The sequence below is a fragment of the Varroa jacobsoni genome, unplaced genomic scaffold (assembly GCF_002532875.2).
Source record: "Varroa jacobsoni isolate VJ856 unplaced genomic scaffold, vjacob_1.0 contig01470, whole genome shotgun sequence".
Classification (NCBI taxonomy): domain Eukaryota; kingdom Metazoa; phylum Arthropoda; class Arachnida; order Mesostigmata; family Varroidae; genus Varroa; species Varroa jacobsoni.
Window position 1 is genome coordinate 45735 of NW_019214639.1, and position 23493 is coordinate 69227.

Here is a 23493-nt window from a genome sequence, read left to right on the forward strand (position 1 = left end):
CCCTGAATATACGCGATACTGTATACACAGTATAGGGAACGTTCTCGAATAGCTAAATCCGATGTGACAATTAGCAAAAAGATTTCACTGTTCAAGGTTTCAATTTTAGAATTCAGGTGCATTTTTTGGATGCTTGTTACGGCCCGTTAAGTATAATGTAGGTTTCTTGTGGTACGTCCATGATAATACTTGCTTTTCCGTTTGTAGCAAGCTGGGCCGCATTTGCAGCTAAGAACATTTAGAAACACAAAAAGAGATAGTGACTCCAGGCCTGTCTAGTCGATTGTTCCCTCATTTCGACTACAGCATAAAATCCCAAGTAATGTACTGCTTTACAAAACTACTCTACTACAATTTCTCTACTTAAAACTTTCTCTATAAGGTAAACATTCCGCTATAAGGTAACTATAAGGTAAACATCCGGCTGCAAACACGCGGCAACGTCTCACTTCGTATACTTTATCCAAGGCGGTCGTATTCTGTTACTTTTCACGGGTAGAGAGAATGTGTATATCTATATATAGGTCGTTAACATTTTCAAAATTTTATCGAAAACAATAAAAAAAAAAGGTTTTAAAAAAGTATAAAGCAAAATGCCTAGGTATTCGAGGCAAATGCTGCTAGGGTTAGATTTATGGAAGATATTACTGTTTCGAGATTTTAAGATTGAAGTCAGTTTTCTGTGATCAGGAATCTGTTTAATCCATGGTCCACCAGCAATAGACAATGCGAGCGGTCCATTTTAACTGTGAACGGGTTTTGCTAAGTAGATGGGATAGATATTAAGTTCTTGTCCCCGTGAAGTTAATCATTTTCTAGAATTCATGGTAGATTCGAAAACTGGTAAAATTATTATGATTATATGGTTGGGGTTCAGAAAGCTCTTTAATTATCTAAGGTTTGCGTCCTAGCTAGGTATTTGTTAGGTAAATGCAGTGAGTACATACGAACTTTAAAATTTTTACTCATTTGATGACAATCTAAAATCGCACAGAGGATCTAAAGTTACGCCTAGAATCGAGTGGCAAGATATAGTGAGCAACTGCCGTATTTGACAGATTTTAACTATGTAATTTCGTTTCTTCTAGATAGCGTACATCACGAAAGCATCGATTTACTCAAAGAAGCAAGAGATTTAGGTGCGATAAGACCAATAATAGTTACACAATCCTTAAAAGGTCGTTGGAGCACTCGCTTTAATCTGCAAGGAATAAAGCAATACATTTGAATATCCTAAATTATTCTGATTTTTTTTATTGGTTTTGCGCCTTTATATAGAGTGGTATATATAGATGGATATGGAAAGGCGAATTGAGACAGCTTAGGAATCTCAAATTGCAAGAAAAAATAGCGTATCACATAAATCAATCTTTTGAACAATGACGCTGGAAAGGCGGTAAATCTGCATGTAATTCAGCTTCAAAACGGCGTTCTATGAGGGCACACAAGGGCCCAACCGGTAAAAAGGTCCGATAGTCCAACAGAAATGTACCCGTGGTAACCTAGTGAGTCGCTCGAAACATAAAGAGCCCGCTAAATACAGCTGGTCTCGGGATGGAAAATATTGGGGTCAAGCGTTACCCGGTGTCTGGCGACCATATAAAAAATTCACGTCTAGGCAATGAATTGTATACACAGTTAATTCATGCAGGGTGTATCTATCACGTAAAGATTAATTTTACCTTTGCTGTCAGTTGCCATAAATGGATATGGGACTCCATAATAACTGTAAAACTACAAATGTCAAGAACAAAGAAAATCATAGGGATGGGCAAGCAATATCGGCAGATAGTTTTGAAAAATAGGAATAATTTTTAAGAATCTTCTTTCACTTGCTAGAAAGCAATTCCAATAGTTGTCTGAAGTAAAACTTCTTAAAGCTGAGATTACTTTATTTAGTTAGTATGAATCGGCAGTAGGAAGTTTAAAATTACTGTAATTAAAAGTTATATTCAAATAATGGTAAAAAATAATAAGTAATCATAATCTGGCAGAAGGCGCTTCTTTGACTTTATGAGTTTTAATAGCTCAGACGTCCAGACTTCCCAGCGAAAATTTTTATCTCGACAACCGACGGGTCAGCATTAGTTGCTAATATTCATTTTTCTGGAAGAAAACTTTTAATTCTATTTTAGAGATCCTGCAGTAAAAGACACAGAATCGTTTACTTTGGTAAAGGCATATTCGCCATCTCAGTTACACTCTGTGACGCATAACATTGCGAAAGAATATCGTCCGTACTGCAGCCTTTCATGGAAATGGTGACTAGAGTGCTAGTGTCATGCTATCTAGTAGATTTAGGCCTAGCTGGGATGTGCCTAAGTCCTGTTGCCTGATCAGCCACATCGCTAACACCACCGTTTCATAGATGTCACCCTTTGTTCTTTTAGCCGCTGAGGGTACGACTCCCAGTGGCGATGTCCTCTGCTGGACAGCGTGGCCTCCGCTTAGGTTTTAACTTGAGCACAGCTCTTAGTTGCGAACAGAATAGCATCGAGCTGTTTATATATTTACAGATCGAATGCCGCGAGCGTCTTTTTTTAATTTCGAAAAAGTATGTCGTTGTCGTAAGTCTGCTAAATGGTCGATCAATTTATAAAACTTTGCCGAATATAGTCCTGCTTCGTGGACATTCTCGACAGTTTCGGCACCAAATCTTGCAAGATATTTACGGTGATAACTGCAGACTCAACGTATGGGAAGTGCTGAGATGATGGTACAAACAAGAGGGAACAATTCTGATGTGGCCATATTGAAAGTGTGGCGCAGCGATAACTTGTGTTCAAACGTTGGTTAGCATCTAAACAGTTAAGACAGCCGCTGTATTCAGTAGTCCAGGCTGCATTTCGGAAAAACAGTTCCGTTATGTATATAAAGTTCAGTTAAAATAGCGGAAGTTAAAAAGGTTCAGGCGGCTGCGATAGAACAGAAGCCGATTCTTCACACCTTCGCGGTGTAGAATAATAACGTTAATAAAAAGGTTTAGCGCTATCACTGGAACGCTTTCCGTTTGATCCAGACATGGTAAGCAATCTACAGTTGAACTCGTTGACTCATACCATATTCGCCTCGATGTTACGAAATTTTCATATGCCTAAGGATCACATGTAAGATTTACGCTAAGATGCCGTAGTCTAAGCGCCAAGGCCATACTTTGGATTATGAGACTTTCAAGAGCCCTTGTAGCTCCAACTAAAAGAGCGTTGATATACAACGATCATTATGTTATATTCTGCATGTGACGCTACCAATAATATTAAATCATAGTGATACGTTTAATAAAACGTATAGGTGCCGCATCCGGCCTTCACAGCACTGAGGTAAGAGTCGCTTAGAATGGTGCTGAATATAATATAGTGGTTTAATTTGATTACTGCCGTGTATGTTTTCATTAGCATTAAAATAAAAATGAAAAACACGAGCCATGGCCTCTTTGCCACTTTTGTGTGACTTTATAACCTGAGTAATAGTCAGAATTGTCTCTACATGTTTCTTTATCATTACTTTACTAATCTTATAAATTAAGGCTTACCGCTATTGGCTTGACATATCAGTCCTCTTTGAGTAAACGCTTAGGGCTTCCCTTGAAAATGGTGGCAACTCAGGATACCATTCGCTACTGTGATCCAAAAGGTTGTCAGCGCTAACTTATTCTGTGACGTTAAACCCTACGACATAAGTTACATATATTATATGATCCTATCGATTCGCAGGTAGCGTCTATAATACTTCATCTCTTGGGCTTTCGTTTAGGACTAATGCGGTACTATGTTAAACTGATTAAGAAATTATTTAAAATAAGTTTATTGTATGCAAAGCAAAATTTGGTATAAAAGCAACGCTTGCCCACAGTCTTCATAAATTTTTTCAGAAATAATTAAGTGTTCTGAGAGTACCAAATCAACGATCTGTGAGACTAGGTCTAAAAGGATTTAATATCTCAGAAAAACGCGAAAAACACATTTTCTAATGATGATAAAATATCGAATTTTTGTAAATTATGTAAACTAAAAAATATGCTACGTACAGTGCTAGTTGCATGTATGACATTTTCATGTTCGTAGGTTATAGATATTGTATGTAAAGTTAAATACAAGTTAAAAAAATGGATAATAACAAACTGATGCAAACCGTCAAAATCAAAAAGACACAATTTGTTGCTCAATGACAGGAGAATCGAAATATTCTAAAGTAATAAAAGATGTTATAACAACTATTTTGGTTATCTAGTTCATTTAGAGATTTTTTTTATAATCTTGTGCCAGTTTCATTGAATAACGGGGCGCAAATTTAATAGTTCGGATGGATGACGATACATGTTTCATACAAGTGACTTGTCTATTATCTCTTTATGATCCAAGAAATTATATAAAGTGTGCATAAAATTCCAGCGATTTTATAATAAATGACAAAGTTGTTACGAACCCACGTAACTGACTAGCCGAAATTGACTAAATAATTCCGAAAAAAAACATTGTGCTTTTTGAACATTTCAAGTCTTTTGGCTACTTTACGCTCTTGGTCTACAAAATATTTAGCTTACTAATAACTGAAGTCTAATATTGGTTTTCCTTTAAGATATTTTAAAGATTGTAAGTCTCTGTGTGGCAGTTAGCACGGCCGTTAGATATGTTCTGCGCTAATTTAAAGACGCATCTCACAACCGCATAAAATGCTTATTTTTGAAAACGTAGCAACCACAATGAACAGTTGTCGGATGTTGGGCAAAGCAGTGTCAGCATTGCCAGAGTTCTTTCGTTCGCAGCGAATTTAATGGCTACAATCTGAATATATCGGGTTTTATTGCTTTTGTTGGTATTAAAAAGTTAAATATAAAATGGTGTAGTAAGGAACGTATTAAATGTATGATTCTCGATACACATGTGCTGCTGTTATTCTGCATGATGTGCATATAGCCAAAGTTCTTCCGCTTGTTTGAAATTCCAGATCAGAGCACTATGATGGACGTCTTGTCAAATATACGTTTCCCTTACCTATATTTGTTTACGAAATCAAGCTCTTTAAAACAGTTAACAAACTCCATTATATGTGACAGTGATGTCGAGCTCATGCTTTATCCCTCTTCCTTTTTATGCAAACTATTGCTGTACACTAAATAATAGAGGCAATTGACATCCATTTTTAGGAGGCTATCCGCGTGGAGTCGCATATGCCTGCCTCCCTCTAATTGGAGAGGTGTCTAGAGAATACAAAATCAGTATTCTGTTCTGTGCTCATTTAAGCTAGCAGTGCCGAAACATTTGCTGCGTTATACATGAGTTTGCTTTCCTGTCAGACTCCCGTGCCCTATGCCCTTATAAAAACGTTAAATTGATCTTGCCGATCATTAAAGGGGCTGCACCATTTTAGCTTCATTTATCTTAAGGTATCGTATGCTAAATTGCGAATGTGACCAACGACTCCAATACCAATTGGCCAAATATTATATGATGTGAATACCTCATTGTTTCCGCTGTACACTCTAACCATGGATAGAGAAGAACACACCCGAGTACATTAAATTTAACTGTTAATAATTACGCCGCATCTGACCTTAAACCATGCAATTAGATAGTAATATTAATACCAAAGTTTTATAATTGGCATTCTCGAAAGACGCATCGTAGTACGATTATTAGAGAAGCTACCGTAGGTTCTCTCAACTTAATTGGCAAACTTTACGTAGAAATAATAATTCTAAAGCTTATAAGAGTCAACGCACAAATGTTAGCATACATGGAATTAGGATGCATGCAAAAACAAACATAAATTAGCATCTCCGTACTTGAATGGTCAATCGACTCAAATATTAAGGAGTAACATCAGATAGAATGATACTTCGTACGTGCTTTGAGTGAGGTTGAGATTTGAGCGCGTATTGAAAGGTAAGGAAAACGAGAAGTAAACTGGTCTCCAGCTGTGGTTGACATTTTCAAGAGCTCCAGAGAAGTATTCCAGCATTTTGAGACAGATGAGCGTTCTGCTTTTTAGGGATTCACCAGACAACGCTTAATGTTTATGGAAGACTTTAAACTGCACTTGTGTCCCTTGAGCGCATTTATCAATTTGCATTGACTTCTCGTTCTTGCAGCATTGCTTTCCGCTGCTGTTAAAACTCGTTCTGACGCCACAAGAAAACGTTTTCACTATCAACAGCCTTAGTCAAGCGGCAGAATTGGCAACAAATTGACGACAAACGACCCTGTTTGAAATTTCAAATCAAATAGCGCCATAGCACTCGCACAAGGCGAAACGCTCACGCACCGCGCCAGACAAAAAAGCCGTGTCCCAAGTAGCACCAACAAGCACACGAGGAGTGTCGCGATTTGTAGCGGTCTCCATACACGGCCATAGACAGTAAATTGAGCTTCTGTAATGCCTTTTCCGCACACATTTTTAGAGGCCACTAGAATATCCTTAAGCGAAACAGTAAACTGACTTCGACACCTCGTTTATAAGGCGGGGTTGTCGACAAGAAAGGATAAAATACGTTTTGAAAGGGTGACAGAAGTTAATGTTCGAAAACGGGAAATGTGAAATTTTAACGCAGTTATTTCCTTCGGCAAATTAATAGTTTCTATACTGTTCCGGAAAACACTGAACAATTACCGGCAATTTAATTTGCAGTGCAAGACTAGCAACTTGCGTTTATCTGCTAGCGAGTTTTCCTTGTCGTCGAAGTTGAAGTTCACCGACCGGGTCTCAATGTATTTTTTTATACGTTACTTTGGTGTATAGTATAGTAATTGTATAGTAGCGAAATTTGGAAACAGCAGCTTTGTTAGACATAAAACACGTGAGATAAGTATTTAGCACCGGTATAAATCAGCAAAGGCTTAGAAGAAGCATTTTTCACTCTTCTGTCAGTAGGTGGGTTGTGCGTCTGAATATAATTAATTCCTTTAAAGTGTGTACATATATAGGTAAGGGGTAACAAACTTATAGCTGGCAAGACTTAGATCTGCACTTAGGACCGACGTCGCATTAAACTAATATCGGTTCATAAAAATTAATTGTTTAAAAAACTTTAAAAAACAAACAAAAACCTGCCAAGATTAACCAGTATTTTCAATATATTTCGAAGAATTGTTTTCTACAGGTTCACTATCTAGATGTTTACCTGAACACGTCGAAAAGCCAACAAGGTACGATCTTGACTCGTCGCTCTACTTAAGCAGACATTTATGTCACTTTGGATATAAATATCTTATAATGGTTATTTCTATTAATGTGCCTATGTGCTCCAATGCATTATTCTACAGCTAAATCCTAAAGTTTACATGTAGAAATGATGTAGCAAATAACTTTGAAAATGTATCAATTGTATAAAGCGACTATTTTGATTGCCAACTTGGAAACGTGTACATTTATAAACGGGTCTACTATTCCGTTTAAAAGTAATTTTGGATCGTAGTAATACGTGAAGTTAAATTGACCTTGAATTTCTCATGCTTAATTTTAGGGTTGAATTTCTTCAAATCGTTCTATTACATACTGAGAGCATATGAATACGTAAGTGTCAACCTAAAAATCCATTCTTCCATTTGATGCGATCCAAACGTCAACGAAGATAACTAAAGAAAAATATCGTACGCCGCCCTTGAAAGTGCCTTTCCATATTTAGGGAAGCTATCACGCTTGCAGTACAGCTATTTGATAATATCACGCCAAGTATTATTTACAAGAAGTGCGGAGAGTTACGCAGTTCTATGGGAATGACCAAAGTATCGAAGGTTCTGCGCAACTTATCTTCGCTCATTATTTTGTGAGTACAGGTTCTTACAGTAACTTCCATTTTCAAACATAAAGAGTAAAACATATCTTAAAGAACGACATTTTTTCCAAATTGACCGACGAATTTCAACAAAAGTTCAAAGTTCTGTGAGATATAATTTTTGTTTCAGAATAAACGCTGTTATCCAAACACTTATTTATATAAAATTGCACAGAAGATTACCTTGTAAAACCGCTAAAATATGTGAGTCAAGGACTGCAAACTATGAACAGATTATGCCCAAATAAAGCGCTAATTCAATAATTTTATAAACGTGTACATATTTTTCTATAAAGCAGCCACAGGTTATGTTGCAAGTTGTTCAAAAAGTCAATTTCTATATTTGCAACAAACGTTGTTTTCTTTTTTCTCCAATACAAAAGTTTTATAACACAATACTCTTGCTAATACAAACATTTCATGAACTACAGATTAAAGCTTACGATTACACATTTCTCCGACTCCAGATAAACTCTCTTAGTTCTCGGATCTTCCTCATTCCCGCGGCGGATTTCCACTACTTATCGAAGTGATTCCTATTTCGCTGTGTACGTTCACCTTCCTTTTCTTTAACTCAGATTCGTAGCGCTCTTGTCAAAACTGGCCGGTAAAGGATAGTAACTCTATCTATAGGACGACGTCCCTATGGATTCTGTCCGTCTAACTATATTTTCTGATTCTCTACATTGACCGCACTTCGGCACTTGTTAGCACGACTACAAACTCTATGTGTGCATGACAAGTGACGAAGGACGACAAAGGAACGATAGAATACGACAGCAACAGCAGAGTAAAAGCGGAATAAAATTAATGGTGCCGAAGTGCTGTCTGTAGGAGCTGCCATTAAAAGAAGCTACATAATTATATATTAGAAAGAAATCAAGCTAATCAAACGTGTATATTATGACGGTCAAAAATGTAAATAAGCTATCTTGCTGGTTCAGACGTGGTTAGCGTATAAAAGCCCCAGGGCCTTGCCGACATGTCCTCGGTGTGCGACCAACGGCTTCGTCCTTCACCAAAATGGTAGTAGTGACGAAGACCACGCCCGACAAAACTTGCGGAAGCAGCAGAACCACGTGGGGTCGACCAGTAACCCACTTTATGTATTACATATACTAGCGGGTTTCTAAGTTATATATCCAACATATATGTATATGTCGGACTAAACCAACGTAAAGGACTGTTTGATTCGTCTTTGTGTGGATTAAAGCAAATTAGATCGGTAATGTAGAAAGGAGACAGATAGAAGGGTTAACGATGATCTCGACGCGTTGAGAGGCTGAGTGTTTTCCATCTAGGGCCTGACGAGTGGCTGTTAGCAGATTTACATGGCACCCGGTGAATGAGGAAAAAAACTGTTGTCTTGGCCTATTTTAGTTACATCATAATATTCACTTCGAGGTCATAGGATCATCTGCAATAGAGGCACCTAACTGGAGAGTGGCTACTGGAATGTCTTCGATACGCGCCACTGGAACGACAAGGCAGGACGCTTGACGCAGATGCAATGTCGCATCCGTAATGACACTTCGGAAAGTGGCGATAAGCAACGGTGCTAACCTCGGATATCGTATTTGCTACTAAGCCCGTATATAGTGACCATGCTTTAGAGAAACGACTAGGTCATCTTACCAGTAAAGTATGCAGAAACCAATCGATTTCTGCCACCAAAAAGGCACACAACACCACTCCGGGCTGCGGAGTTTCTCATACCGCAATCCCGCAGTAATTGTTCTTTGCCACCAAAGCTATTCGAGGTAAACAAAGACTGCCTACCGATTGATGTCTGGTTACGTGCCGGAAAGCATCGTCTGGACAAGGATCCGAGAGCATCTCCGTAGTTGTGGCATTTCACAGCTAACAAAACAGAATTACCGGCGTAGATTCACCCTCTGCGCTCTTTCCCAAGGATAGGCCTAGATTTTATGAGGCCGCTGCGCGTACAAGGAAAGGCACTTCTGTTCGTATGCTTGTTCGCTTTTTGCGGCTCGCCGCGTAACAGCCCGGGCCATGGTTGTGGAAGCTCTTTTTCCTTTAAAGGCAGTACGACGCCATGGACGTGGTGGTCACGATAATGCTAGCTATGTCCGGGGCTGGTGCGTATGACAGTGTCTGGCACGCTCCAACATTCGTTACATCAACGACCGCCGTTGTCTATCCGCAAACGAACAGACTGCTCTTCGTGTATCTACTGAAATTGCCGGTCCCTTCCGTTCTGGAGATTGTATTACTGCATTTAGTAAAGCCCTGGGCAAAACGCCATGCGAATCAATTCATGGGTCTAAAACCGTGATGTCAGAGGTACCGTTGAGGTCACGGCTAACTCAAAAGCTCAGCCGTTTGATATCCAAGCAATGGAGAAGGCCCATGCAGCGGAGGCGGGCCCTAAGAGACAAATCCCGCACTGAGCTTTAGCCCGGAAAATCCGTTCCCTGAGTTCCTCGTGCCAGCACAATTACATGTCACGAAAACCCTTTCTCGGGTCTGAGCCAGCGTGGAGTGTCGCTAAGCAAGTAGCGAAGAAAGTCCCGCGGTATACGTATCGTTCAGGCGAGCGACGGCAGCGGTGTGTAATTGCTAACTACTAGAGTATTCGGAAAGGTTGGACTAGGTATCGAAAGGAAGGAGCAGAAAGACATTTCTATGGTGAAATGGGTAAACGAAACGCACGTGTAACCGGAAATGGTAATTGTATAATTACCATTTCCGGTTTCGACCAACTGGGGGTATATAACACTCTCCCGCTGGCCTGTCAGCCGCCATTCTGCAGCTGTTGAACCTCTTGAAGTAAGTGTAAGTAAAATCTCGTCCACCAAATATACCGCCGGGTAGTTAAAGCTGTAGGATGCCTGTTCAAGTCCCACTAACTACACCTTATTATATTCGTGTAAATTTGTTAATTTTATTAATTGGTCAGTTAGTCACTTCAGCTACTTTCAGCTATATTACCTCCACATTTTGCCTGAGTCTCAACAGTATCTTGCCTTACACTGTTATGTAGTATAATCTCGTTACGATCAGTTATCACCATTATTAGTTATAACTGTACACAGTTAAATAACTACTAGAACTAAGAAGCTCAGATGCCGTTCAGTGCATACTTTTAAGCATTATTGGCAGCACCAACACTTCTTAGAGGCGTCTACATGAGAAAATCCCGTTGTCATGATCAATGTGTATCTTTATTTGCATGATAGAAAGTGAATTCTGTGTTACACTGGTACTGGGAGTAAAAAACAGATTCCAAATGGCAGCTATTTTAAAAATAATCCCAGACATTTTTATTTGCATTGACTCCTGATACCGACTGAAGAAACTGACAACAAAAACAGTACGAAATACGGAATATTGCATTTTATTGCATATTAATAGTATACTAGAACCTCGCAGCTTCGACTGATAATAAAAGTCGAAAAATTTTTCTTTAAGTTATGCTCTCCAAACTTTGCAAAAAGGTCGAGCCAAAAAATATATTGCGGTTGGCCAATATTCGAAGTAAGTGAAAAATGACCTACCGACTTTTTGGGCGGCCCATTATAGAAATCCTCCTTGACTAAACTGCGGTATTTACCAGCACGCGCTGTCTTGATGCAATTAAATTTGAGTGGAAGCCTGGCTTCAACTATACATCAAGTACACACCATCGAAAACTCTTCCCATGTTTAACTGTGCCTTAAGTAAATACTACTTCCAATGACCGTCTCTGTTGGAAGCGTCATTTGAGCTCCTAGGCCAGGTACAATCTACCGCACACAGTTGCCCTATCTGTTGTTCCTACATCATTCTTCACACAACATGTTCCGCCAACTATGCTGCTCTGCCGCAGTGATTCGTATCCTAGTGACAAACTATATCTATGCTTTTACAGTTACCTTGACGTAATTTTTCCCGCTATCCTATTTCACTAATTTCATTACCGCGTTACAGTTCCGCAGTCACAGTAATTTCTCTTTCAATCAATCACCTATAAGTGATCTTGTTACTTTTGTGCTGTTGTCCCATTGTCCTATCCCAGTAACTGGCTATAGTATGAAGTACATTCCAGTAACAGTTCTACCGTAACTTCCTTATCTATTTGGTAGCGATTGAGATGTTGTTTAAAACCATTTTAAAACGTATCAACGCGTGCAGCTTAAAAATGCCACCATTGTCCAACATTATCAAAAAAAAACAATTTCTTAGAAAAATAGTAACTGTCCGGTTCCAGCTATGCGTTTGTAGCCTCAAAATGTAGTGACATTTCCACTGCATTGAAGTAATTTCGTCAGTCTATTCCATTAATTAATCTGATTAGTTCTCCAACCGATCCATTATAATATGCAATTAGAGTCATTCATTTACAGGAATTATGTCTTCTGATTAAGGTAGTTAGCTATTTTGTTTCAATAATTTCGCTATCTTAAGGGCGGTTATTCCTATTCCAGTCATTGATCATTCCTACTGCTTTTGCTGTACTAAAATGTTTCAGTAACCTGGTTATTCGGCCTCAACTAGCTCATTCGTACCAACAATTGGATTGCAATTTCTGCAAAACCTACCATTTCACACCAGAAGCATAAATAAAGGAGACTTTTTTTCGGAATTTCTCTTCGGTGTCCATTATCGTAAGCCTACCGAAAGTGTTCAAGCCTTATAAAAAAATTAGCCCCTGAAAACATAGTCAAACGATAGTCATGATTTCACGCACAAATTACTTGAAAATAAAACTCCAATAGCCCAGAAGGAAACTCAATCAAAGGTGGCTACTCTACGTAGACGATTCCAGCAACAGAAACACAAATGCACAGACACTCAATTTCAGAAAAAAAGAAAAACGTTTATATAATTCAACATTGGATACACGAAAGGATCACGTGCAGACCGACCCTTCCACTATAGAAATGAATGCCTTGTTGGAGTGTAATGCATGTCGCGGTTACTGATGGCGGTTGTTACCATGTGTTCAGTGGGTACTGATATAAATCGACTCTCCCGACAATGACGTTGATTGGGTCATACAAAATCTTAGGCTTATTTAAAATATATAAATATGGATATTTTCAGCTGTTCTAATTGTAAAATCGATGTTTATGCGCAGCTTTGAGGTAGGAAACGTGCAGCTAAAATACTAGGTCTTTTCAAGCGAACGCGACGGACTTTGAAACTAAATAGCTATCGAACTGTGCACCGCTAGCAGACGAATTTGATTGGTAGATTCTCCAGTTTTCCAGAAACTTCTAGGTAAAAACCGGTTGTGTTTACTCCCGAAGATATTAATTCAAAATGAAATGTATTTTTTTACTTCGAAAATTGCAATGATTAAATTTTTCTCCCTCGAAGGCCACAGCGCTGCGGAAGTTTATTGAAATATGCGAAAACACCAGGCAAGAAAGCATTACGCGAATGCGCGATACGTGAATGATGCTAACATTCTAAGGACGAAGGCTGATGTTGGAGGTCACCAAGAAGGTCATATGATGTCGGAACCCAAAGAATAAGAAGGCATTCGACAAAGCTTTTCAAGAAAAATTGCTTGGAGTCAAAATTGGCATTTCATATGTAACGTCTTACCGAATTATGCTCCAGTGGCTAAAAGTCTGAAAACAGTGAAGAATGGGCCAGCCGTGTACTCCAGGCCAATTGGAAATGCGTCTGATATATTTCAAACGCAAGTTACAAGATTTTAACTAACAAAAAAGTTTTCTAGAGAACCTGTTACGTCAAAATACTAGTCGAAAGTCCGCTATCTGAAGTTTTTCAAGAGGCTTGTGGACTATTCACATGGCTATTGATAGCGCGCTGTCTGGTTAATGATAACTGGATCACAATGCCGAACCTTGTCACCTGTGCCTCAATTACAACTTAGATTGAGCAAAAGATTATCAAATATTGGCTCCGATATGCTTGTTCTCCCTATCTAAGCCAAAGATAACAACTACATTTACTTCGGAAAGTTATGTGTACAGAAACACATATGGGAATGCAAAGGGCAGGCATAAAATCATTTTTTTAGTCTAATTTATTTAAAAGCTGTTGGATCTTGATGTTTGCGGGGTACACTTAACAATAATTAACTTATAACAAATATATACTTAGTATGTTTCATTATATATATACACACAGTACACGTACAGGCAGTGTCTCTCTTTACTAAGACATTTACCATGTACATTTACGTTACACAATGGCGTTTTGTAATAAGTAATTAAAAAGAAAGAAAATTAAAAAGAAAGATGTTGTCTTTTTATCATTAGGGCGAAGCATGTCAGCTAAAGTTTACAGTGTTGTTTACCTTGGTCAGAAGCCAGCTTGACCATTTTGTGCTAATTTAAAAATTATTTCAAATATTGTTTTAATATAGTTTCGTTGCCTCGTTTCCATTTTATTTATATAACACAATCTTCTGGACCATATTATCAAATATAAGCATAAAATGTGAACAATTATTTTACATAATGTTGTAAATAAAGTGTCAGAATCGTCTGCTGGTAAGGATATTATAATTTTCATACTAAAATGTGTCCACTGCTAACCTTGTTGTGAGCCCCGTATATACGCAATAAATGGAAAATTAATACTAATTAGAAACCAGAACGCCGTACATCTATTCTCGCGATAATTAATACAAACTTTGTCTTATTGTGAAAAGAAATAAGTTCTGTATAAACTTGTACAAAAGCCTTGCAATACCGAAATTTGCGCGCTGTTTTGGAATATAGAGGACACACTTTAACTAACGATCAGCGATATAAACACCAAACAAACAAGAAATTTACTTTATATTTCGGTTTATCTTAGTTTGTACGATAAGGCTGACGCTTAACAACAGTCAGATTGAATTGACGCATTTTTCGATTTATCTCGTGGTGATCCAGCGCTAGTAATACTTGAATTAAATACGTAAGAAATTTGTTTGGTGTGTGTTGAAAAAATTTAAAAGAGTATCCCATTTTTTGCTTGGTATTAGGATATACCTCCTAAGAACGATTGCGCATGTCTGCCCCTTAACGTATAAGGTGAAGTGAAAAATATTCGACCACTATGAGCGTTTTCAGGAAGCATGTCAACTCTTTCATTTTTTTAAAATGAAAGACTATTAGAATTTTGTGTTATGTTGTATAAAGCAATTTTATGACATATATATACCAACTCCTCAAATATTGAGAATATTTCCTCCTTCATATGCCAGATGTTTGAGCTGAATTGTCTTTACAATGCAAATATTGCCATTGCCGAATAATGTAGTAACTCTCAAAGTTAGTAACGTGAAAGCAACAAGAACTTACTTGCAGTAATGAAGCAGCAGATTGTAGAAAATTCATAGTTATGGGTGCTGTTGGGGTGACAACGTCTTGATTGTACGATATTGTTGTAGTGGTATACATCGTAAACTCCATTCCTTAGGACAAGAGGAGGGGCGCTAAGCGAGAAAGCCATTGTCCTTGACCAGAGAAGTTAGATGCAAAATATGACCTGAAAAACGAACCGAAGAATTTTAGGATGAACACGCAGCTGCAAAGTATCGACAAACGTTGGAAAAGTCAAGAAAACGCCCGTTTTAATTGCACTGTTGAAAAAATGAGCTATGTTCGTGTAGAGGATGTCGATCGTTCTTGACTTTATACAGATTACGTTGTACATATATCCGGAAACACAAAAGGAATAAATACCTCTTACATTTATTTCTTTAATATATATATATATATATATACATATGTATAGCAATATCAATGGTATATTGCTATACAGCTTTATACTATCAAGGCAACTCTCGCATAAATCCACATTTACTAGTTCCTGTTTTGCAACGAGGTTGCAACGGCGGAATGCTGCAGAAGGTATATGTTAATATATAGAGAATATATATAAATATATTGATGCATATATTTTTGGCAGACCCTATATAGACATACATATCTTAAAAAAATATATACACTATTTAACATTTATATAACCTTCTATTTTTTCGAGGTATAATTAATTGAAAAATTTTAGTAAATATGACAAATTTTTTTCTACTGTGCATTACTATCATCGTGATGCAAGAACATATCTTAGTGAAAATTTCCTACGGATATTTTTCTTGTGCAGATTTTAAAGATAAACTACAGAGATACATAAGCCACCACTGAAGCTGCAGGAATGTATCACAACACCAAATGTAATGTTTGTAGAAGGTTTTACATTATTGACTAATTTTCAATTTATCAAAAAATAGAAATTATATATATATATATATTGCTCTGTGATCTTTGTTTGTTATTAACCCATTTTAGTATTACAAAATCTACTGGTGTGTAAGCAGGTTGCGTTACAAAAACATAAAAATTAATAATTTCGACGTGTAACGGCTGGAGTCTAAAAGCTTGTGAATAATGTTAATGACGCGGTGCTACAGTTCGTGCAGAATTGATACCATAAATGTATCGAATCGGAGAAGTATAAATATATTTCAACAGTGGAAGATAAACTGCTCAGTTCAAAAGCAGGATTTTAGGTTTATGTGATACTCGCCTTTCCTTTTGACCAACATTATATAGCAGAAAATGTTTCTCGCTAATAAACTCGCTCTTTTATCACCTAACGTGCTCTCTCCGAGAAATGCAGCAGTGACCATCTGCTGGTGCAGGAAAAGTAACCAGTGAGGTAACCTTCACCAGCAGAGTAACCTTTTTTTAGGCGAAAGGTAGGACACCGAAAATAATCCCGAAATTGCGGATCCGAGTTACCGGCTGCCCAAGAGTTTGCGAAGCACGATCCTGCACGTTACAGTCGGGTTCTTACGAAAAGACGATCTAATAACCAATTTACCGTTAGTAGGTGGGACCTTTTTCTATTGCCGCCGCAGTCATATACAGCACACGTGCGTACTCTATCCTAAAACCTTCGAGGCTGTATTTTGCTAATTTGACCTGATGGTGATGCCGGTAGCACATTACAAGGTAGATATGATTTAAAACCACCTGACAGTCGTGAACCTGGAGCTGCCTGATTGGGTGGAGACTCCTATCCAAAGCACGTACTCGCAATGGATGTAGAAAAAATATGACGAACACCGCACCGCATTGTCCCTTTAAGGACACCCGGCACACTTTTTTTGCTAAGGTGCATAGAAAACGTAGATATGAGGCCTCATGACTGATATATAAAGGGTATTTATATCTACTTCGAAAATAATTTTTTTTATCCGGTACTGCCATTGAACATGGTTTCAAATGACTAGCTCTTACCACAAAACGAAGTTTATCTACGAATGTTTTGAAGACTTATACTGCTTACCCTTGGTGAAGAAACAACAAAACTCGAAGAATTTTTCATCAACATTGTTTTAACGGTTTTCGACGACAGGAGTGTTGCTGCCGTCGACAGGCATTTCTTCGGTTGATCCGGGGTCTCTCTCTTTCTTGGTTAGCACCATTTCATCATTACTGCAGTAACAATAATTTATAAGTTGAGGGCATTCTTGTCCGAAAGCATCAGCTGTCATGAGGTGGCTACAATCTAAGAAACTTCTGGATAAAACTAGTAATCACAATGTAGTAGTACTGATTTGTCTAGTGCGACGGGTTTGCCATGTGCACGTTGATCTTGTTATTTAACAAAGCCAGAAAATGTACTACTGCATCAGGTATCGCTTTACGCAAGATCATGTGTACCGCACACGCATACAATGTATTTCAATGTAACATTTTAATGTACACATACATTTGTTGATCCTACGTAAGTTTTCAACTTCAGTAATTTTTCGATTCCTTGAGCAGTTCAAATATTTTTGAAGATGTTCTAAAGATTGCCGACACATTGTTTTGATGTGGCATTGTATCGGACTTCCTAGGTCATTTCTGTCATTGTTATTTTAATGACAGGTCTTGAAGTCTGTCTTTCCAAATAGCTTCGTAAAATTTGCGCAGTCCTTCATTGAAGTCACTTAGTGAATACATTCTTTGAATTGATCTATAACGATGAAAAATCTGTTTGGGCGCCATTAAATAACTTTCTTTTTCGGGTAGCTTAATGCTTCAGTTACACATACGGCCGGACATTCCAAAACGCTCTCTTGAGTATTATTAGGTCTTTTGCGAAGCTTGCTATAATAAGCCAACTTCCACTTTTTGGAATCCTTCTAACTTCCCTGAAATTTGCATAGATAGCCCTGAATCTTCTTCCTTCTGCAGAATTATGGAAACTTGAATTTTATCTGTTTAAACATCACACGATTTTTACTTCAGTTAACCATGAAACCTATAGTAGTATCAAACTGCGTCATCTCACCGTCAGTAGTTTACGTCAAGAGTTTACGATTATAGTTTACTGCACATGCGAGAAACGTAGCAAGGACATATTTGAGGCCACATGAAATAAAGAAGATATTTGGGCGTTTGCTAATAACAAAACGAACAGCGAGCCCATCAAGGAAAGAAAAGGTAGAAGAGCGAATTAGAATTCTGGGTATAAAAATGTACTTGATTATTAATCGATAGAAAACAAAAGCCAGGTCACTATCGCTTCGATAACAATGTTTAGCATGCACAAATTACAAAATGACTTGCATAGCTAAGTTTAAATCATTCAACCAGTGTTAACTTCACGACTCGAGTGATAAAAGGCAAACCACAAAATTGCATTTTCAACGCCTGCGCGTAATTGTACCGGACCACCAAACCAAAGCCAATGTTAGGGTGAAACCTAGGTCACCCAAAGTAATGTAACGCAAGCCTGCTTCGGACTATTAGTGATAATTGAAGATTCAATAGAGTGTACAGGGGCTCTGTCAACTGCTTTCTGGAAGATTCTAGGATAAATTGTTCGACAGATATGTTTAGTAGATCTATAGCTTCTAAGCAGATGAGAAATTATTGCGACTGAATGCGAGTTTCTCATTGAAAACCAGCGTACGTGAGCCTTTAGTGGAGGCCTTACCATAACTTTCAAATCTCCTGTAGACAGATGCCTTTAGGAAGTAGTTAATCATTTATATATATAATAGTTAATCATTCATATAGCCTACAAATACTGTAAACCTGAAGGAAGATACATGTCGTGGGAAGCGCAAAATATCATATTTACGAAAAAAAAAAACAAAAAAACAGTGTTCTCTATGCTGCAATCTATATGCATACATGTCTTATAACCAACAACATATATTTTAATGCCATCTAAAAAATGAAATATCTTCTCATTAGACAGATCAAACAGGTAACCAAAATACTGTGATGACCTGATAAAACAAAGTTAAGGCGAGATTCTCTTCAAAGGCTAAACAAGTAAAGCAAGGAATCGGGACGAATTTTTGACAAAATGAAAGTTTTCTTTGTTTAGTTAAAAACGTTTTTATTTCAATTTTTTAAAATATATTTGCATTTTCCCTCTCATGATTGCATAGGGGGTTAACGACATATGAAGCGCATTTTTCTATTTGGATATTTAGCCTGGATTTATACCTGTGCGCATAGAAGTCGGCCCGATAGCCAGATAACTAATTTAAAATGTATGAATCAAATATCAAGGGTGAGGATGCAGCTGTCCTTTAAAGAGGGGGCCATAACATGCCAATATGAAAAGCCAGTTTAGAGTCCTAGCTCTGGAGAGCGAAATGTGAAATGTCTGAGATAGAAACTCCGACTTTTAAAAAATTGCCCTTGACTTTTATTAATAGTTATATGCGACTGAACTTATATATATATATATTCGATGATAAATGTCGCTCCCGAGTTTTATTAAATATTCATTACGAGAACATCCATGAGCAGTATTTGCGCGATTGAATTTGAAAAGGTTGTTCAAGTTCAGTCGCGTATGACTATTAGTGTAAGTCGAACGCAATTTTTCTCAAAGGTCGAGGTTTCTGTACAAATATATATATATATATATATAGCTATCTACAAAGATTGCCAATGGGATGGTCCTAATTTGGTTTCGTATTGTTTTAAAGTACTTGCTGATGCGCACTCCTTGAAATCCAAATCCAAACGATTGATGAGTCATTGAAGAAAACATCAGATAAATAAACACATTTGAGCTCCATATGGAATCTAAAATCACTATTTCAGTAGATCTCAGCAGATTGAACATATAAATTTTCTTTGAATATTTAGCCTTTACTTGTGATAACAGAAACGCGAATTGCTCATAAAACGAAAAAAATAGCCAGGAAAGTTATAGGAAGGTTCAGCTATTTAGAAATGAAAGTTTTAGAGTGAACTTTTTCGTTTATGTTCGAGCATAGCTCTGATAACAAAATCTAAATTATAACCCGAAAAATATGGTACAAACAACGAGTACAGAATATGCATTTTTTTTTTCAAAAGGCTTAACAGACTCGACTTAAAACTTAGAGTGACTTTAAGTAGCACCAAAATTCAAGTAACTTCTAGAGACATCGGGATTGTTTTGCGATTATCGACATTATTTCCGGGGAGATCGTAATAATGAAATTGTTCCACTTGTGTAGTTGATGTGGTAGCCAAGGAGCCGCAAGAACGGGCCACTTGTAGCCTACCTAATTAAATTGTATGATGAGTCTGGGATGCAAGCTTTTTCTGAGTCACTACAGATTTCCAATCTCTGGTAACTTACATCGCCTTAGCAAGTTTTTTTGATATTTCTTAAACTAACAAATTAAAGCTCTGTCTTCAACTGTAAGGAACGTAAAGTAGTCAAGCTTGAGAAGAGTGAGCCTTCTACCTGCGCCCTTAAATCTAAAACCAACTTAATGTGTATCAATTAAAACATAGTTCTGATTACTTTTTGCACTCTGCATGCAAAGCTCTACCTGGATTTCTTAAAAACATTAATTTGTTAGAAATAATTTAAATAATACCGTACGTTTGTACTAGTGCTATTCCCTTCCGCCGCTGTTTTTCATTCAATTCCTTTGTCAGTCTGCATATGTCAACTTCATATAGCGTTGAAAATACTTGGCCCAATCAGTTCAAGAAACAAGAATGAAAACAGGAGAACTGGCAAACAGTTTGATATCAAATTTACTCCCTGTTTTTTTCATTGATCGCTTGACACAAATTAGAATCCGATATCGACCTTTGACATCGCGCTGTTAGACTCAAAACGGTATCGCAGTACATTACAATCGGCTAGTGCTGAAATTTTAAACAAATACTATCTTTTTTTCAATATTTATCTAACAGTTACATGTTGTTGTGATTGGTCTCTTATTATTGAATATATACTATATTATCTCTGGAAGCAGTTAATATAGGAAGCGACAACAACGGTAAGACTGTCGTAATACTGACAACAAATTGCCGTCCTAACTTTCTGCTCTTTCGGAATTTTTGTTTAAGGTGGTCCGTGTACGCACATAAAGGAATAGTTTTTTTTCAAAGTTTTCTATATTATGAGAATTAAAATAAGATATAATTTGTGTATACATATAACGACTGAAAAATTAGTTGAAGCCGGCTTGTTTAGTGTAGCCCCTACCTTCCTTCAAAAATCTTTATTTCTCCCTACGAATATCTCATTGTAAATAATTTAAACTGTAGTATATAATTGCTCTATTGGTCGACGACGGATTTCACAGACATTTGGCTTAAACCGGGTAAATGTTTTTGGCGCCAGCTCAATCTCCTTGGCATGTTTTAGATCCGAAAGCTTCTATTTTATAATTTTAATAAACGTGAGTCATCTCTTTACTCTCTTGAGTAGCATAAAAAATATTAAAATTATTGAATTATTATGCAAAAGCATAAATAGCACTTTTACAGCACGGTTCCGGTTACCAATAAAAAGTCTTCTACCTAAATCTCTTTAAAATAGCACCTTGTCAATTTACATCAGGAATGCTAAAAACAAAAAGATTAGCTCTCAAGGTGATTTCGTGGATATATCCTTTGTTTGCTTGTTGAATCTTTGATCTTTGGTGGAAACAATCACTTGATTCAAATTCTAACCGCACCTGAAAGTAGTTCTATAAAGAAAATTACGTGTTGCGAAGCATGCTTCCTTTATAGGTAGGCTGGCTACTTTCTTACATAATTGCGCCTGTAAATTCTATATAAAGACCAACGAACAGCGAAGTGTCGACAATGTAATTCGTACTGCCCAGCTCATTCACAGTTCGGTGACAACACCGAAGCTCGGTTTAATTTCAGATTCATTTTATCCGCTTTTCATTTCCCAAGCCCATTAATACACCGTAAATTTGGCTTAAGAAATGCTAGGGACCAGGCATCTTGTAATTAGTCGAACATATTATAATATAAGATGATTTTAAACCAATAGATGCCAGCATTCGTATCTGGATCGGGCTTTGCTAAGCTTATCTGGGTTGTGTCCGATAGACCCATGACAAAAGATTGCAACCATACAATTTCGTCTTATTTTACGTTATGTTCTTTTATACTCTCCTGAAAACTACTAGTTCGAATGTCTTGTAGACGTTCAGCTAAGGTTTCAACGATGGCACAGAAATTTGGATGATCTGTAGGCGGCGTTTAACGCTCTCTTTTGAATTCATGGAAATGGAGCTAAACAAAGCTCTGGCATCCGTCCTTTTTGTTGTGAGAGCGGTGTTATTGATGACGGATCGCCCGTAACCTTAAAAGGACGACACTCTTAGTGACACTGAAATAACTCATTTGTAAAAGGCCTTTGTGGCGGATGTGCTGCTTGTACACAAAGCATCATGGCAAAAAAAAAAGTATGTCATTTAATTTCATTTACTTTTTCAAGCTGTGAAAGTACCATTTCACGTTCGAAGAACTAGGCTTCACAATGGAGGCAAATTTTTATCACGTCGACGACAGTTTCCTAAAGGATGTTCAGGCGGCTTGTGGGGCGTTGCTGCGGCTTTCGCCACTATCGTGACACCTATCATTGACGTTTTCTGCTGTTTTCGTTACAGAATGTTGTGAATCACAATGCTTATGATGGTTTGGCTTGTGAAAAACCCTGATAGATGCGGAGGCGAGAACATGGCTAAGATCAATGTAAGGTCAGCCGTGGTTGACAACAGATTAATTGATAACCTTGTGTTTCGTGAATAGTCATTGCGAGGCAGTTATTTTCAGTGCGCTGAACGATGTAGGTCTGCGAACTGCATGGAGTAGATAGATGATCCCGTCTAAGCAGAAGTAAACTGTGTAGATGCAGTCAAGAATTTTCGCTTCGGGAAAAGCGAAACATAGGAAGCGCATGTTTGTTTGGCCCTCCAGTTATTTGCCCACGTGTAAAACCAAGTATCTACGCGTGGTGTTTCAAAAAACCCGTCCCGTTTACAGAGCGTCACGAATGCAATTAGCTTTGTAGCCTTCCCACAAACCTCTACCTAACGTACTGTGTCGAAGAGTTGCTGTTTCTTGGGCGAGGCGTGTCTAAATCAATCAACAAGAGGCTTCCGTTAATTAAGAGCAGTAGCAATTGTCAGGTCCCGATGTACTCGTATCCGTCGTTACGGTGCCGTTCCATTTCACCGATGTTAGAGGCTGTCATGTCGTTACGTTTGTGTATACTTCGTAATATGTTTGATCGACTCGACAATGGAAGAATGAAATGGACAATATATTTTGACGTTGTAATAATAATGGTGGTAGTGGAAAATTTTTTGGAAGTCGGTTGTACAGAGTTACCCACTGTAATGTTATAACTTGATTAGCACGCTGTTAGCCCTCTTTACAGCCGATACAGCCGCCCACCTTGGGGGGAGCGACGCTTATGCTGGATAAACGTTATTGACTCCGCATAAAGCTTAAGGAATTTCAGCATCAACTATCTATCAT

General features: G+C 37.7%; 1 long non-coding RNA gene across 1 annotated transcript in view; it reads right to left on the reverse strand.

Moving 5' to 3' along the window:
* The window catches only part of LOC111272037 (uncharacterized), a 57896-nt gene extending 40575 nt beyond the window's left edge, over positions 1–17321 (reverse strand). Inside the window, exons 1-2 of the long non-coding RNA XR_002687280.2 lie at positions 17036–17321; positions 15043–15229 (exon numbers count right to left, since the gene is read on the reverse strand). This is a non-coding gene — a long non-coding RNA (uncharacterized LOC111272037). The remainder of the gene's footprint in view (positions 1–15042; positions 15230–17035) is intronic.
* Positions 17322–23493: the final 6172 nt, after the last annotated feature.